General features: G+C 47.6%; 1 protein-coding gene across 4 annotated transcripts in view; it reads left to right on the forward strand.

Moving 5' to 3' along the window:
* The first annotated feature begins 10,113 nt into the window (after positions 1-10,113).
* The window catches only part of ANKRD11 (ankyrin repeat domain containing 11), a 114,776-nt gene continuing 106,931 nt past the window's right edge, over positions 10,114-17,958 (forward strand). For all 4 annotated transcript variants that reach the window (XM_070451393.1, XM_070451392.1, XM_070451394.1 and 1 more), the window contains exon 1: positions 10,114-10,409. The gene's annotated coding sequence lies outside the window, so the exon portion shown is untranslated. The remainder of the gene's footprint in view (positions 10,410-17,958) is intronic.

Below are 17,958 nucleotides of genomic sequence, written 5' to 3' on the forward strand. Positions count from 1 at the left end.
GCATTACTTTGCTAGTGTGTGAGATGAGTGCAATTGTGCAGTAGTTTCAACATTCTCTGTCATTGCCTTTCTTTGGAATTGGAATGAAAACTTACATTTTCCAGTCCTGTGGCCATTGCTGGGTTTTCCAAATTTGCTGGCATATTGAGAGCAGCACTTTCACAGCATCATCTTTTAGGATTTGAAATAGCTCAACTGGAATTCCATCACCTCCACTAGCTTTGTTTGTAGTGATGCCTCCTAAAGACCACTTGACGTTGCACTCCAGGATATCTGGCTCTATGTAAGTAATCACAGCATCATGGTTATCTGGGTCATTGAGGTCTTTTTTGTGTAGTTCTTCTGTGTATTCTTGCCACCTCCTCTTAATGTCTTCTACTTCTGTTAGGTCCATACCGTTTCTGTCCTTTATTATGCCCATCTTTGCATGAAATGTTCCCTTGGTATCTCTCATTTTCTTGAAGAGATCTCTAGTCTTTCCCATTCTATCGTTTTTCTCTATTTCTTTGCATTGATCACTGAGGAAGGCTTTCTTATCTCTCCTTGCTATTCTTTGGAACTCTGCATTCACATGGATATATCTTTCCTTTTCTCCTTTGCCTTTCGCTTCTCTTCTTTTTTCAACTATTTGTAAGGCCTCCTCAGACAACCATTTTGCCTTTTTACATTTCTGCTTGGGAATGGTTTTGATTACCACCTCCTGTACAGTGTTACAAACCTCTGTCCACAGTTTTTCCGGCACTCTTATCTATCAGATCTAATCCTTTGGATCTATCTGTCACTTCCACTATATAATCATAAGGGATTTTATTTAGGTCATACTTGAATGGTCTAGTAGTTTTCCCTACATACTTCAATTTAAGTCTGAATTTGGCAATAAGGGGGTCATGATCTGAGCCATAGTCAGCTCCCAGTCTTGTTTTTGCTGACTGTATAGAGCTTCTCTATCTTTGGCTGCAAAGAATATAACCCATCTGATTTCAGTATTGACAATCTGGTAATGTCCATGTGTAGAGTCTTCTCTTGTGTTGTTGGAAGAGGGTGTTTGCTATGACCAGTGCATTATCTTGGCAAAACTCTGTTAGCCTTTGCCCTACTTGATTTTGTACTCCAAGGCCAAACTTTCCTGCTACTCCAGGTATCTCTTGACTTCCTACTTTTGCATTCCAGTCCCCTGTGATGAAAAGGACATCTTTTTTGTGTGTTAGTTCTAGAAGGTCTTTTAGATCTTCATAGAATCATTCAAATTCAGCTTCTTTGGCATTAGTGTTGGGGCATAGACTTGGATTACTGTGATATTGAATGGTTTGCTATGGAAACAAATAGAGCTCATTCTGTCATTTTGGAGATTGCACCCAAGGCAGACAGCCCCAGGCATAATGGGGAAAGACAGTGACAGGCAAGTGCTCTCCTTGAGTCCACTAAGGACAACCTGACTTCCTCCAACCTCCTGCCCTATTCCCTCAAACTCAGAGATGGCTGGCCCATTCTCGATGTGCTGCAATGCAGAATAGAAGGAGAAAGGACAAGCAAGGCAGGGCATGGATGAGGAACACCAGAGCATAGCTGATGGGGAGATGGGGAAGGAGGCTGGAGCTTCTGTGATAAGTTTTGGGAGGATTGGTGAGAGGCCCTTGAAACAAAGAAGGAAGGAAATGGGGGGCAAAGGAGATTTCTGTGGGAGAAACTGGAATTGCCTTTGACAGACGTCCACTGCATGGCTGTGTTCTGGGTATGGAGGACACAGCCACAAACAAAGTGATGCCTGGCCTCTGTGGTTCTCACTCTTCTGACCAGGGAGAAACCACAGTAAACTGAGCCCACACCACGCACGGAAAGTGCTTTCCCATGGAGACAGACAAAACACAGAGAAGCGCGTGTAGAAGGGAGCATTTAAAAATTGTGGTAGCATATGCCTTACTCAGGACCCTGCCTATATGTTGGAGGGACTGAAAGATTCTGAGCCTAGGACCACTTGGTGTGTTTTAGAAGCATGACTTGGACTGCTTCCTGGAGAACAGACTCCAGAGAGAATGCCGTGGGGAAGGGGAGGACAGGAAGACCCTGTATGGGGGAAGGGCGGGTGGGGGAGAGGGGCTGGTCTCCTGGAGGCAGTGGAAACCTGGGGAGCTTCCAGTTTACCCCAGTGGCGGGCCACTGGGCTTGCCCCGCAGCCCCAGGGGAGTTTCAGGAAGTCCCAGTCAGGCCTCCCTCCAGGACAGGCTGCGGGGGCAGAGGCCCAGGTCTAAGGCGAATGGGACACTGTCTCCTTTTCTCTGTCATTGGTTTGACAGAGGAAGAGGCCGCTGCTTCCACAGAGAATTGAACCATGCTCATTTAAGTCCCCCTCCCCCTGGATTGTTAGGAAAAAAAACACAGGGCACAGGAGGTGGGTGCCAGCGTCTCCCAGCAGCTTCTGCCACGGGGTCCTGTGTCTTTGGAATTCACAGCCAGCCCTGGTTGGGGGTAGTGGAAAGTTGATCAGGTTAATTTGGAGATTACTTGGAGACAAGAGGATGCTTGGGTTTCACAGACTCTCAGATCGCAGTATGCAGTTTGGGCTTTGCCATCACCACCCCTGCTGCTTTATGTTTTATTTCCTTTGACAGTTTATTTGGAACTTGGGTCTTAAGGTGATCCTATATGAGATTACAGCTTTGTGAACATAATAAACAAAATAAAGCAAACCCAATAGACTGTGTTTACAATCTGTCTGTGGCAGAGGGAAAAACTGAAATACTTGTGGGGGTGAATGGGGAGCACCTGGCCTGGCTGGACCCTGAGGGCACAAAACGGGTCACAGCCCTGGACACTGAAGTGCAGGCCAGCCAGAGCGCTTCTACATTAACTCCTGTGACATCTGTCCTTTTGGTTTCTGGATACCTTTGAAAGTTCTACAGTAAAGCTGGGTTGCAATGACAAACCATTAATTCCTACAACACTGAGTGCCTACACTGATGTTGCTGGCATCAGGTGACTGTGTCATGGGAGTAGGTGCAGGCCTGGAGCCCCACCCAGGACTTGGTGGAAGCAGGCACGGGGCCAGTTCTCAGCGGCGACTCAGGGCAAGAGTGGCCTGGTCAGGGCACGTCCCCCACACCAAATCTGTCAGCAGGTGTGTAAGTGACACAAGGGGCAGCCCCAGGGCCATGTGCAAGCTCAGGAGATGCTGAGGACCAGCCCAGTCCCACCTTTACACGCTGCCCCCACCATCTTCTGCAGTCCCCGGGGCTGGCTCTCTCTCCCTCCTCACTGTGCATCCACCCTGTCTGGTGACACCCAGCTCCTTCTTCCAGAACACCCACCCCTGCAGCCCAGCCTCAGTCCCCAGGCTACGGAACATCTGTTGTCACAGAGGCCCTTGCATGCCCCGGGCTTGCTCCCATGGGCATTCAGAACTGGAGCAAGATGGCAGGGGACCTCTGGAAATCAGATACGGAAGGACACCCACAGGTCTAATGTGGGCATTCCCTTAGGTTTGCAGTCACGGTCAACAGGTCTCTGCTGTGTTGGGCACACTGGGTGGGTGCTCACATCCCCCGCCGTAGGTGGGGATCCAAGACCCTGAGTGAATCTGCTGTTCCGGATCACACTTAGTAGGGGCGGTGCTGGGGTCTGAACCCACGCAGACTGGTCTCAGAGCCCATGCCCTTCCTGACGACTGCTGCGGGAGAGGATGTGTGGAGACTGGTCTGCAAAACCCTGAGCACAAGCCCACTCCAGAGTCCGCAGTCACGATCTTACTGTTTATGTATTATATGCACATCATGCACTACTTTGGGGCTTCCCTGACGGCTCAGCTGGTAAGGAATCCACCTGCAATGCAGGAGGCACCCGGTTCGATCCCTGGGTTGGGAAGATCTGCTGGAGAAGGGATAGGCTACCCACTCCAGTATTCTTGGGCTTCTCTTGTGGCTCAGCTGGTAAAGAATCTGCCTGCAATGGAAGAGATTGAGTTGACCCTTGGGTTGGGAAGATCCCCTAGAGAAGGGAAAGGCTGCCCACTTCAGTGTTCTGGCCTAGAGAATTCCATGGACTGTCGCAAAGTTGGACACGACTGACTGACTTTCAAGGCACTATTTTAAAATGTCTTTGTATCCGTTGGGACTTGACTTTAGCATGATTATTGCCTGGTCGGTGAAGGCCTGCTGTGCTCACAGCTACATCACCTTTGGCTCCAGCTAACCCCTTAAATATGCAGATTCTATGTTGCTGTTGTTTAGTCACTTAGCCGTGTCCAACTCTTTTGCAGCCCCTTGAACTGCATCACACCAGGTTCCTCCGCCCATAGGATTTCCCAGGCAAGAATGCTGGAGTGTATTGCCATTTCCTTCTCCAGGGATCTTCCCAACCCAGGGATCAAACCCAAGTCTCCTGCATTGGCAGGAGGATTCTTTACCCACTGAACCACCTAGGAGGCCCTTGTAGATTCCATGGAATAGCCCAATACTTTATTTTTATTTTTCACCATTCTGGGTCTTTGTGGCGGCATAAGGGCTTTCTCTAGTTGTGTTGAGTAGGGTCTAATCTCTAGTTGCACTGCATGGGCTTCTCATTGCAGTGACTCCTCTTGTTGCAGAGCACATGCTCTAGGCAAGAGGGCTTCAGTAGTTGCGGCACACAGGCTTAGTTGCCCTGAGGCACGTGGAATCTTCCCAGACCAGGGATCGAACCTGTGTCCCTGACATTGGCAGGTGGATTCTTAACCACTGGACCACTGGGGAAGCATATCCAAGGAGTTTTTGTTTACGTGGGTTGTGTCTACGGATATTTACCATATTCCTATCAGAACTGAGAAATGTTTAAAATACAACGAAGTACACTCCTCAGTGTCAGAGGGACATAGTTGTCCCGCGTCATGGACGTGCACTCAGGAGGAGAGGGGAACAGACAGACACCAACTCGTACCATCAGGAAGAGAGCTGAACTTTGCCAACTCCCACAGAGGGTCTTCTGCACCTTCTCCAGGACTCTCTGGAACCTCGCTTGTAAGCCAGTGGTCTAAGTCAAACACGGCAATTCTGATGTAACTAGAATTATTTTCCACCAAAGACATCTATGAGCATCATACATTTAAGAAGGGAACTTAGATTCGAGATTATTCTTTGGATGGACCTAGAGACTATCTCATGAAGTGAAGTCAGAGACAGAAAAATGTATGATACCACTTACATGTGGAATGTAAAATATGACACAAATGAACTTATTTATAAAACAGAAATAGACTCACAGACATAGAGAAACGGACTTACGGTCACCAAAGGGTTTGGGGGCAGGGTGAGATAAATTAGGAGTTTGGGATTAACATATACACACTACTGTATAAAATACCTTGTAATAACCTATAATGGAAAGGAATCTGAAAAAGAACATGCATATATAATTGAATAACTTTGCTGTACATTTGAAACTAACAAAACATTATAAATTAACTATACTTCAATTGAAAAAAAAAGACCATTAAAAAACATTGTTCAAAAAAAAAAAAAAAATAAAAGCACTGTTCCTCTGCGCACCTCTCCAGCTAAGTACTGAGGGACAACTTGGGGAATTTGTTTTTCATATAAAGTCTTTACTGAATTCAGCATTAGTAAAACGGTCTTAATTTACCATCCTGGAAAATAAGCATTGTAGTTAGTTGAAGAACTGGCACTAGCCAGAGGACTGCTGTCCTAACCACTGTCACAAGCAGAGCTCAGTTGTGTCCCCAGGGGCGGCTTTCCATGGATGGTGAGAAGCACAGGGATGTCTGTGGCTTTCTCAGAAATCCAAGGAGGGGGCTGCAGGCAGGTATCATGCCACTGACTGAATGTGGCTGCCTGAGAAAGCTTCTGGCACATCCTACTCCAGTTACATTATCACAAGATGGTGTGTCAAGTCCTGACTATCTGACTGTGAAAGTGTCAACACATTTTTGTGTGGTTTTTTTTTTTTGAGGCTGTACTGTTGTCCAGCTCACGTATCCAGCATCCAATCATTTGCTGAATGAGCATGCGTCCATCTCCCAACTGAGCAAGGCCCTCGCCTTCTGCAGGTGGAAATTCACTGTGCAAGTGTAGGACAGTGTGATTAGGAAATGTCTTAGGAAGACTCATTTTCACTCTCAGTCTTCTAGTTGGATTTGTGATGAATTGATTAAAGAAAAAATTACATCATCATATTTCGACTCTTAACATGACATCAAAACTTGTAGGACTACAGGAAAAGTACTGGGAGGAGAGTTTTAAAAAGTTTTGGGGGGTGTTCTGATGGCCCCAAGTTCAGGGGCCACAGGAATATCTAAATCCTGCTTTCTGCCACAGTTCCTCCTCCTCTTGAGGTTTGGGGGATAATACAACACAAAGCTTGGAGAAGGAAATGGCAACCCACTCCAGTACACTTGCCTGGAAAATCCCATGGTCGGACACAACTGAGCAACACAGAACTATGGTAACTGGAAAGCAAAACGTGTAATAATTTACAGTGAAATGAACCTGGGTTCCAGATTCTAATGCTGAGAATGCTAGCAAGCTGGGGTCGAGCACAGGGCTGAGGCTGGGCCAGTTGGGCCCAAACCCAGGTTCCAGTTCTTAACACAGGGCCCCAGGGAAAAAGAAGAAGGGAGGCTCCAGGCTGTGGGCCTGCTCTGACCACTCTGCAACAGAGGGAGGAGTTCCACTGGGCACAGCAGCCCGCCACTCTCCCAGGCCATACATGGCACAGGGGTGTGGGCGGCTGGTGAGTGCGGAAAGGTGCTTGTGCCTTCACTCAGGGAAGAGCCAGGTAGGATGCATCATTTCTTCTCCAGGAGGGCACCCAGCATCACTGGGGGAGCCATGGACTGGCTTGTGTCTGGTCAACTATGAGCTCCATTGGGTTTCAGAGACACAGACATGCTGGAACATGAGTGCCTTTGGCAGGAACCTGGTTTTGTTCGTGGCTCAGTACACAGTTCCCAGGTCAGTTCCTGGCAAACATAGGCCTGAATAGGTGTTTGCAAGGTGAACCTAGGAGCTTTGGGTGGGGAGTGGACGGGGAGGTATGGGCGGTGGTGCATACACTCAGAGAGCAGTATGGGAGATGCTCAAGCACAGGTGCTGCTGGGGCCAGGCCTTCCTGACTGGGCTTGGGGATGCTCTGGGCTTCTCCCAGAGCTTCTGGGCCAGAACCTTGAGGTGAGCCCAGGTAACTGCTGAAGGAAAGCAGACTTCACAGGCAAGGGCTGGAGAACTGCCCTTTAGGGATCAAGGTCAGGAATTTGTAGATCTGATGTTTTGCTTGGCCGCACAATGTTTGACAGATTGTTGAACTCTTATTGAAATGTCTTCTTGAAACGTCCAATCAAAATTTATTTTCCAATAAAAAACTAGAAGATGTGGCAATGCTGGCTCTGGCAGGCCCCTTCCAACCCCCTAGCCCAGCAGGTGGTTGGCTCCTGACCCCTGTCGCACCACCCTGCCACTGTCCACCTTCTCTAGGTCCCCATCACTCTTCCTGTGTCTCTTTTCTCCAGAGCCACTGTGACAGCTTTTCTGCTAGCCCCCTGTCAAGTTCACACTGTTTTGGCAGTTTCTGCCTCTGAGCCCTTCACTGCAGGTGCTACTTGCAGGCTGAGATCCAGCCCTGTGCCTGGAGGCCTCCAGAGGTCTGGCCACCTCTCTGTTCCTGTCCCCCTAGTATTCCATGAGGAGGCTCAAGCATCTCAGACTTAACTGTATAAAACTAAATTCCCAGTTTTGTGACCCAGACCTATTCCTCCATGTCTTTCCAGCCAATGTTGACTGCATCCCAGACCTGCCTCTTTCTCTCACAGCTCACAAAATCGTGCCTACTCTATCTTCAAAACACATCCCAGATGCCACTGTCTCACCAGTCTGGACATCACAGCCACCTCCTCCATGCTCCCATCAGCTCCAGAGTGACCCTTTCAACAGTGGGTCCCCTCACCTTCCTGAGACTCTCTGTGGTTTAGTTTTCATTTAGAGTGAAATTTCAACTCTGAATTGGGACTCTTACTAGGCACTTACCTCATCTCATTTGCTCCAGCTTTGCTCTGTGGCTGCTGAGGCTCCTTCCTGTGAGTGCTGGAAGGAATCCACATGCCTTGCTTCCTTTGTGATTCAGCTCAAAGGTGATCTAATCTGAGCCCCCCACTACCCCATATTTAATACAGGCCTTAGAATTGTGCTGGTCTTCCCTTATGGCTCATAAGGTAAAGAACCTATCTACAATGAAGGCAAACACAGGTTTGATCCCTGGGTTGGGCAGATCTCTTGGAGAAGGGCAAGGCAACCCACTCCATTATTCTTGCCTGGAGAATCCCATGGACAGAGGAGCCTGGTGGGCTACAGTCCATGGGGTCCCAAAGAGTCAGACACAACTGAGGGACTAACGTTCCTTTTTTTACTTTTAGAATTGTTCCAGGCACATAGTAGGCACTCAAAAGCCCTCAGTGTGCTTTGAATAAATGAGTGCTGTCCCTCCAGCCACCAGGCCTCTCTCCACCTTAAGGACATGGGTTAGGCTACCCCTTTGCCCGGGGTGGTCCAACAGAAATGGAATGCAGCCAGGATGTCATTTAAAATTCCCATGTGGCTACAATTAAAAAGAAAAAAAGAAGATTTAATTAACATTAACACTATATTTTAATGCAATTGTCCCAAACACTATCATTTCCACATATAGTAGGGCTGCCTCGGTGGTTCAGCAGTAAAGAATCTGCCTGTAATGCAGGAGATGTGGGTTCTATCCCTAGGTTGGGAAGATCCCTTGGAGCAGGGCATGGCATGGCAACTCATTGCAGTATTCTTGCCTGGAGAAGCCCATGGATTGAGGAGCCTGGTGGGCTAAAGTCCACAGGGTTGCAAAGGGTGAGTGACTAAGCTCACACACCTCATGTAATAAATACAAAGATTTGCTTATTTACATTTTACATTCTTTTCTTCACACCACACCTTCGAAATCCGATATTTTATATTCACAGCACATGTCAACCTGGACTTGCCACATTTCCAGTGCTTGTCACATGTGGCTAGAAGCCACCTTATTGGATGTTCTCCACCACATCTTACTCTTACTTCTCAGCCTTCTGGCAGCACCTTAAGTGTCAAGCCACTGCCCAGACTAGACCTGATTTTCACTCAGTATTCCTTCATAACTCCCTATACTTCTCCTTCAAAGCACTTATCACAGCCTGTAATTAGGTACTTGTATGACTATTCAACGAACGTGTGTCTTCCCTCCACGGTGAGAAACCACATGCTGGTAGACCGCCGTTCCAGTTTTCAGTGCCTGATTTAGTGCCTGGCCGGTAACAGACACTCAGTAAACATTTGTGAATTAATATGTTCAAAGGTTTCATTTTTTCCTTTTCTCTGCACTTTTTTTCTCTACTGAATACTTTTATCCATAAGTTCTGCTTCTGTGGAACTTCACTTTGCTTTTGCTTTAGTATGTTATCAGATTACTTCTAGGCAAACTGCCTCCTTATTCATATTTCCTAATTTTAATTCCCTATTTGGTTGAAGTTAGTGTTTTTCTCTTTGGCCCCGCCGCGCGGCTAGAAGGATCTTCGTCCCCTTTAAAAAAGCAGATCTGAGAGGCAACTCGGTCGGTGGACGGTGGTCAAGCGTCCCTGCGCCAGCAGCAGGTGCAACCAGAGCAGAATGGTCTGGGTGTGAGCTGACAGAGCACCAACCGCTCCCTCCCGGGCCCTGAACTCGCGGGCGCGCCGCCCTACCAGTGGGCGGCCCGCCACACCGCGCCTTCTAGCGCCTTCCGCCCAGACCCGCTCCCGACGGTTCCCTTCGCCGCTTCCGGCACTTGGAAAGGCCAATCGTCATGTCCGAGGCCAAAAGACCCGCCCCCTGTGCGAAATACGTAGCCAATCCAGCTTCTCGCTACCTCAGTGACTCTTGAGCCTGGACGCACGATCTTGTCCAATCCGACCCCGGACGTCCTTCTGGTCCCGCCCCAGCCCTTCCCAGATACTGTCAATCTCGCCGTCTCCCTTGGCCCCAGGCTCACTTCCTCCCCGACGCCGTGACGTAAGCATCCCTGTGCCCGAACTCGGCGGACCAATGGTGGTGGCGGATACGGCGGGCCAATGGGAGGTAATGTCTCATGCTGCCGGCGCCGCCGCAGCCGCCGCCGGGTCCCGGAGCCAGAGGCCGCCCGAGCCGGAGCGCGATGGAGCGAGGGCCCCAAGCGGGGAGGCGCCGCCGAGCGCGCGGCCCGACGCCCCCTCAGTGAGAGCCCGACCGCCGCGGCGCCGCCCGAGGGCGGGCTCGTCTCCGCCCGCCTCGCCGGCGCTCGGAGCCCGCGCCGCCTTCCCGCTCGGGCCGCGGGCCGGTGACGGGCCGGGGCTGCATGGCCTCGCCCGCGCGCCGCCGCTGAGCCGCGGGCCGGAGCCGGAGTCGGAGCCGGAGCCGGTGAGAGCCGCGGCCGCGCGGGGCTCGGGGCGGGCGTGGGGCGGCCTCGCGGCCTGCAGGCCTTGCGCGCCGAGCGGAGCAGCGCGGCGGGCTCCTGCGGGCCTGGGGTCCGGAGTCCGGGGCAGTGGTGACGGCGCTCTGGGTCTCCGGACGGACTTGTGGGGGGATTCAGGTGGGCCTGTGAGGGGCAGTCGGGCGGGTCGACGGTGGCCTTCGGGTGGACTTGGGGGCCGGGGGCAGACGAGAGGCTCCAGGCTGGCCTGAGGGGCAGACAAGGGCTCAGGGTGGGCTCGGGGTGGGCCTGGAGGGCCCAGAGGGCTGACGAGGAGCTCTTGGCGGGCCTGGGGCCTTGGCGGGGGGGGGGGCTACAGGGGTCTCGGGCAGCCTTGGGGGGCAGAGGATGGACTGTGGGCGGGCAGGAGCCGACGGGGGTCTTCAGGGGTTCTGAGGAGCCGACAGGGGCTCGGGGCAGGCCTGGGGGGTGGGGGGCCTCGTAGGCGGCTGAGGGTGGGCTCTGAGTGAGCCTGGGAAGCCCGAGGGGCCGACGGGGCGCTTCGGCTGGGCCTGGGGACCTAGGGGTCCCGGGGCAGCGCGAGGGGCAGATGGGGGGCCGTTGGACGTTCAAGGCGGGCCTGGGGGGCCCAGGCAACCTTGAAAGGCCGGCCTGGAGCTGCGGAGGGCCCCGGGCACCTGGAGAGCGGGGCGCCGACCTCTGACCCGCGGGAGGGGCGCTTTCGTGGTGTGGGCTGTAGTTGTTATTCCCAGCGTCCCTATTATTATCGCTGTTTTGAAATGGGAGCAGGCGGCTTTGGGCTCCAAGCCGGAGGGGGCGGGAGAGCCGGGGCCCTGGAGGGAGAGGGGGCGCTGGGGCCGCGGGAGGCGCGTGGGCCCGCGGAGGGGCAGGAATGCGGGGCAGCGGCGCGGGGGTGTTTCGGGGGGAGGGTAGGCGGGACTGGGGGCGGGTGGGAGGGAAGCGGCGGCGGCGGCTGCACCAGCAGCAGCCCTTGGCCTCAAGGAACAATGTGAGACGTTGCCTGAAATGTTAATTTCCGTTCCTCATTTCATCATCCCCTGGCAGGGCGGTAGCTGTGAGAGTGTGTGTGTATATGTGTGAGTGTGTATGTAGGGTTGGCCCTGCCACATGGTTTCAGTCCCCTCTCAAAGAGGGATTGTGTTGAGTCTTGTATCTCTGGCGTTTTTCGGGGAGTCTTAATTTTTCTGGGGGCTGCTTTTTTCCTGATGTCCTGAAAAGGTTTTCTGCTTCTGTTGTGTTTCCTATTCCAACTTCCGAAGAGTTTTGGAAGAGGCTTTGGAAGATTAAACTGGCCTAAAGGGCTCTGTGCTCTCAGAACCATTTTCTTTCTAGCAGTTCAGATGCAGCAGGCTTAGGTTTCATGGTTTCTATACGCTATGAGAAGCTTTATATTTGTTTGCAAGAATTTCTCCATAGTCAAATTTCAGACTTTCTTATATGGTGAGAGGGTCTTCTGAAGTGACTTGCGCAATATCCTTCACATTCCTTCTCCACTGAGGAGTGTATGCAGTTGTTGAATTGCAAAACTTAAGACTGTTCTGATCCTTTGGTGGTGGGGGGGCGGTGATGAAATGTTCTTAGCCAAAAGATGTAAGATGATTCTGCTCGTGGAAAAAGTGCCATTGAAACAGTTACTATTTTTGGTTCCTGCAGACCCAGTCAATGGCATAACTTGGATAGTTCTAAATCAGAGACCCTGAGACTGCGTTTGCTCTCTGTAGGACCTTGATTGCTCTTCCTCAGTGTTGCCATCCTGGAGGACCTGAGTTCTGTTTGTGTCTTTTGAGGATGATTGCACAAGTACTCTGGTATTACTTTGAAACTGTCGTTAGAGAAGAAAAAGGGAACACATCTTGCTCAACCTAGATTGTGACCCTTGGTCCCCCGCCCTCCATTCAGCTGTTGTCCGCCCTCTGTGGTGTCACGCTCAGGAGCAGGCTCGCCTTTGATAGGCTGGCTCTCTGGACGGAGGAAACAAAGACCAAGTTGCTGTGACATTTTCCTCTGTTCTTTGTGCGTGCCTCCTGAGTTAGTTAAAAAGCTGCCCAAAGATAGTGCCAAATTTGACCCAGATTTGGAACTTGGAAAAGGTCTTTTTCTTCTAAGTTTTTTTTTTTTTTTATTGTGGGAAAATGCGCATAACAGGATTTACCAGAAGTTTGTTTTTAAAGGTGTCACGTAATCATGAATTCCTCCTTTGCAGTTGTACCTCTGGGTTGCCACTGTTGGATGTTTTTCTTTGGGTGTGCTGCGGGCCCTGCCGTGATAATCACACCGCACAGCAGGCCTTTCATCTCTCCAAACCAGATGGGCTGCTTGGGACCAGTGGCTGTCATCTCAGCTCTAATTACAGTGTTGATACAGTGACAAGTAGAACTTTCTACACACAGAGTTAAAGAAACTATGCTATTTGTATTGAAGAGTATTTGTCAAGATGCTTTGTGATCCTTGAGTTTTTAAGTACATTTGACATAGTAAGGTTACATTTCACCCATTATGAGAGGGGAGTTACTTTGCATAGGATGGCACTGAGCCCATCATCAATTAAATAACATAATTAGAGAGTGTCAGTAAATGCTGGTTCAGGGCATAATCGTCATTTGTTGCCAAAATAAGTGTTTTGATCTGTCCATTATCCTGTGTAAGTCCCTTCATGTCTCAAATGAAAGTGTAATGGATGAACTTCCTTTAATAGCAAAATACTCGCTAGTTAATAGGTGAGACTGAAGCTGCACTGCTTGTCTGGCTGTGCACCGTGTCAGTTCACTATTGTTGTTCAGTCAGTGCTCTTTGAGGATCGAGCTTGGCAGTTTGGTAAACTTACAGAAAAAATAAGTGAACACAAATAACTGAAAGTTAAACTGTCTTGAAATGTTTTCATATGTGTTCTCTTAATTTGAATTTCAAATGGAATTTCTTTGCAGTTCAACTTTTCCAGTTTTATCTTAAAGCTATACGGGGGGAAAAAAAGGGTCAATCCCTGGCACCTGGAATGCAGGCAGTTAGAAAACCTTTTTAAAAAGGCTTAGGAAAGGGTCCACTTTAACACCTACTTTGTTAATTCTGATAGAGATGTTTCTATTCCAAGTGGTTTTGTTGTTGTTGTTTGATGGATGTTATTCTTGATATTTTTTAAGCCAGAGTCAGGCTCAGCTGTGTACATAAATGTATGTTTTTGTTAGCATTCTTCTGTGCTTTTCTTAACTCCCATTCCTCCTCCTCCATATTTAGAATTTCCTTCAAATTCACTTTTGGGCCAGTTTTTTTTTTTTTCTTTTTTATATATATGACTGTGCTGCATCTTCATTGCTATGTGGACCTTTTCTCCAGCTGCGGTTCGAAAACTTTCCATCGCATTGGCTTCTCTTGTTGTGGAGCACTGACTTTACGGGCCCAGGCTTCAGGAGTTGCGGCCTGTGGGCCCAGGAGTTGTGGTGCAGGGGCTTAGTTGCTCCTTGGCTCTTGGGATCTCTCTGGACCAGGGATGACATGTCTCCTGCATTGGCAGGCCGATTTTTTACCACTGAGCCACCAGGGAAGCCCAAATAGTGTGTTATTTATTTCGTGTTTTATGTATATGCTAGAACTACAAGCATTTTAATGAAAAGCGCCCCAGATGATTATTAATCAGTCTGACCCTGATTGTGTGAACCCCCCTCCCTGCCCCCCCCCCCCCCCCCACATACTTCACTCAGGTCTTTTCAACTCCTGATGCTTTGGCTCCATTGGCCTTTAATTTCCTAGGTGACTCTCTGCCTGGACCAGGGTCTTGCTGAGTATTCATTATTGTGTCCCTTGCAAGTCTTCCCTACTTGCCCCCGCTCCAAAACCTCTAAGATAACCCCTGCTCAGCCTTTGGGTGTTAGTTAAATATGCTTCCTCATAGAGTCTTCTTATAACCCCACCTTGTAATAGCCATGTAGAACTTGATACAGTTGATCAGATGTGATTGGTTTGTATGTGCCTGTGATAGCAGGGCTGTAAGCTTAATAAAGGTAGTTATGGTCTCTTTGTCATCCGAGTTGCAGGCTAGGAATGACCATGGTCATAGAATTGGCTCAAGAAGTATTTGTTGAATTGTTTAAAGACTGTGTATGGAAGTATTTGAGTAATTTTGAAAGGACAAACTTAGGATTATGAACATCTATTTGACTGACTAGAAATTATGCTATGTACATTTTAGCTGTTTTCTCATTTGTTATCATTACAAGTTTACAATTTAGAGGAAGGTGGGGGGCATGGCTTTTACAGTTGGCACAAAACAAGATATAAAGGAAAATGTCTGTAATTGAAGGAAGGTTGTCTTTGTGGAAGAAGAAGAATGTTCTCTGTGAAAGCAGTTTTGGTAGGACTGCTGTGTTGGGGCTACAGTCAGGCTGGCCAGGTGTACTTTGCTGCTGGTGCTGCTCATGTGTCATGTCAACAGTGGTTTAATGTCATAGTGGAGTCTCTCGAAAGGTTTAGCATTTTTTGATTTAGTTTTTAACTTCCTGATCAGTTGTGATAAAAAAGGCCAAAGCAATATAAATTCTCCAGAATGGAGGCAGCCCCCTTTACTTTTATCCCTTATCTCCCTGCTCAGTTTTGGTATTTTAATGAAGGAAAAAAAAATCTCTTTGGGGAGAAATGCACAAAAATAGGGTTGTGTGTGGTTTATGTTTCTATAAAGTTTAAAAAATGAACCTCTTATGGACTTGGGAAAAGGTTGTTATTGAAAACCCTAATTGTGGACATAATTTGGGTGATAAAGACTTGAGTTCTTGGTTTAGATAACAGTAGGTTTAGGTTTGTGTGGTTTTAACATTTTAGGTGAGGGGGATTGGTTGTTTTTGAAATTAAAGACATCATTCTCGAACTTGAGAAAACCATCAGTTCCAACTATGATCCTGTGAGTAAACAGTTAAGGGGGTTTTCAGTGTGAAAATAAAATAAGTCTGGCTTATTAATACAGCTCTGATATTTGAAGGGCTGAAATGACTGAAAATCCTGTTGCAGAGTACGGCTTCTGGGAAGCCCACCCCGGCTAGTATTGAGGTGAGCGGTGCTGTCTGAGTTACAGAGTGCTTGCTGGCTGGGCAAGACCCGCATGTCCAGTCCTGCCCTTGGCATCTGTGCAGTGAATTATTTATTATCCTGAAAATCTGTAGGTGTTCTTTTTCCACTTGTAAAGAAACCAGTGTGTGCCTCATCATGACATAATGTTGGCCTTTTCTCAGCTAAAAACATTTTTGATCACTTAGATTGAAAAAGAAGTGTTTTATTGGTCAAGGTTAAATAAAATTCATAAAATCCTTCCTTCTCCAGCTACTTGTTCAACTAAAAAAGGTGACGTTTAAGAAGAGCTGGGAAAAAAAAAAAAGAACTGGGATTGAAATTTAATTTGTGAATGCCTAATAACCTTCTGATATCAGAGATTATTTTTCATCTAAAATAAAGCAAGTAGATTGTTCTTAGCTCGTCAGTAGTGAGTGTCCTGTCTTCTTCCCCTTTCAGTGGTCATCTTCAGATCTAGAATGTGAATGTGCTGGAATAATGAATGTTGCTAAATAATGAAGACATTGCCGGAAGGTGCTTGGTTCATAAGGTTTGGGCTAAAGTTATAGTGTTCTTGTTTTTTTTTTTTTACTTCATTCATATCCAGCAAAGTAAAACTTTCATTTAATTCAGGGTGAAAATGTAGACTTGAAGATATTATGACTATATTGTGTAAACTTAACCTAAAACAGAGAGCATGAGAAATGCAGTGGAGGACGTTATTACTCTTAAGAAATTAAGCCTTGCTAGTGTGTTTCTAAGTGCGGTTTTACATCCTGTAAAACAGGAAGTAAAAATAAAAACTCAACAAAACCCCAAGACACCACTCTTGAAGGAATTAACTAAAAAAAAAATTACTAAAACGCCTGATTAATTAAAGGATGTGCAGAACATTTTATAACAAATCTTACCCTTTTGGATGCTTACAGAGGAGAACGGCCAGCCTTAGGGGTCGGAAATTCTAGCCCTCAAGGTGACTCTGTTTTCAAGGAATTTCTAGACTTTGTGAATTCTTTCTTTGCCGGAGTTGTATGATTGGCTCCTAATATATTTAACTTTAGCTTACCTACATAGATATTTCTATTACCTTGAGAAGAGTCCATCTAGAATTTGAAGTTTTTGAGTTTAGAGGTTAATATATGAAATATGCTTAAGCTCAGAATGTTTAATTATGGGGAAAATTTTTCCCTAATACTTGGGAAAGGTGATCTTTGAAGTGTCTTATCATTTAATATGAAGCTTAGAAAAGTAACATGTGCTTTCACTCATATCCTGAGTGATTTCAGCAGATATGACCTTAATGAGGTACATGTGAACTTTGTTTTTCTTTGGTAAAGTGATTAGATCTGATTCTGCTGAATCTGGGTTCTCATCAGGTGACTGATTTTTAAAGAGTATTTTTAAGCAATAACTAATCTTTAAAAAAAAGTTATTTAATGGCACAGTGCAATTTTAAAAAGTTGGGGAGAAAATCTCTTAGAGTTTAACCCATAGCATGTCCTTTTCCTTGATGTTTTTCTTTTAAGCCTCCAAGTCTGTTGGCTAGAGGGAGGTGGGACCCGGAAGGGGGGTGGAGGGGTGACTCAGGAGGCTGTGAAGGGTGGGGGAAACATGGTCTAAGGGTTTGGAGAAGTGCTTGTGAGTTTTCCATTTCAGTGCTGTCACTGCCTATTTTCTGTGATTGTGTAACAAATGACCAGAGGCTTACAAGGGTTGGTTGCTTTTACCAGTTCCAGGGAGACTTCATTTCCTTGCCTCTTCATCTTTTGGAGGCTCTTCACATGGCCCCTTCCTCTATCTTTAAAGCTAGCAACCTTGCATCTCTCTGACCTTATTCCAAAGTCACATCCTCTTCTGACTCTCTTCTGCCTCCGTCTTCCACTTTTAAAGACCCCTGTGATTATGTTGGGCTCACCAGAATCATCCGTGGTAGTCAGTCCCCTGTCTGCTGATTACTAGCCTGAGATGCCTAGAGGTGCCAGGGTGTGGACCTCTCTGGGGGAGTTACTCTGCTCACCACACTAGGCTCAGAGTCCTTAGATGCTGTCCTTATAGGTGAGGTTGGGTCAGGTCAGTGTGCAGTAGGCTCTGGCACTTGGTCTCGGTTCATCAGAGCTCTCTTGGTTCTTGGAAGATGCAGTACCATTGGTCAGCTAGTGTAGTTTGGCATTGACAGGGTATGGTGGAAATGCACATTCTGTATAAAGTACGGTTTTATTTTAACATTTTATTTACAACATTTCATTTCATTTTAAAAATTAAATGTCTTTTTTTTTTTTTTGGCTGCGTCACTTGGCATGTAGTATTTTAGTTTCCTGACCAGAGATCCAACGTGTGCCCCCTTGCAGTGAAAGCGTGGTCTTAACCACTGGACTGCTGGGAAGTCCCAAGTTTTTGTTTTAAATAAACTTTTTTTTTGGGGAATAATTTTAGATATACAGAAAAGTTGCAAAAATAATAGAGAGTTCCTTTATATTCTTT

This window comes from Odocoileus virginianus, chromosome 20 (genome assembly GCF_023699985.2).
Source record: "Odocoileus virginianus isolate 20LAN1187 ecotype Illinois chromosome 20, Ovbor_1.2, whole genome shotgun sequence".
NCBI lineage: Eukaryota > Metazoa > Chordata > Mammalia > Artiodactyla > Cervidae > Odocoileus > Odocoileus virginianus.